Source organism: Mandrillus leucophaeus, unplaced genomic scaffold, assembly GCF_000951045.1.
Source record: "Mandrillus leucophaeus isolate KB7577 unplaced genomic scaffold, Mleu.le_1.0 Scaffold530, whole genome shotgun sequence".
Taxonomy (NCBI): Eukaryota; Metazoa; Chordata; class Mammalia; order Primates; family Cercopithecidae; genus Mandrillus; species Mandrillus leucophaeus.
The window spans coordinates 644,319-644,653 of NW_012105698.1; positions in this window are offsets into that span (position 1 = coordinate 644,319).

Sequence of the window (335 nt, forward strand, 5' to 3'; positions counted from 1 at the left end):
ACCTGTAGAGAAGCCTTCAGGACTTCCTGAAGTCTCTGTGCCCTTTACTTACATCAGGCATCTAAAATCCATCTGAGGCCAGGCGTGGTGGCTTGGCCGGGCACAGTGGCTCATGCCTGTAATCCCAGCACTTTGGGAGGCTGAGGCTGGCGGATCACCTGAGGTCAGGAGACCAGCCTGGCCAACATGGTGAAACCCCGTCTCTACTAAAAATACAAAATTAGCTGGGCATGGTGGCACGTGCCTGTAATCCCAGCTACTTGGGAGGCTGAGGCAGGAGAATCGCTCGAACATGGGAGGCGGAGGTTGCAGTGAGCTGAGATTGCGCCATTGCA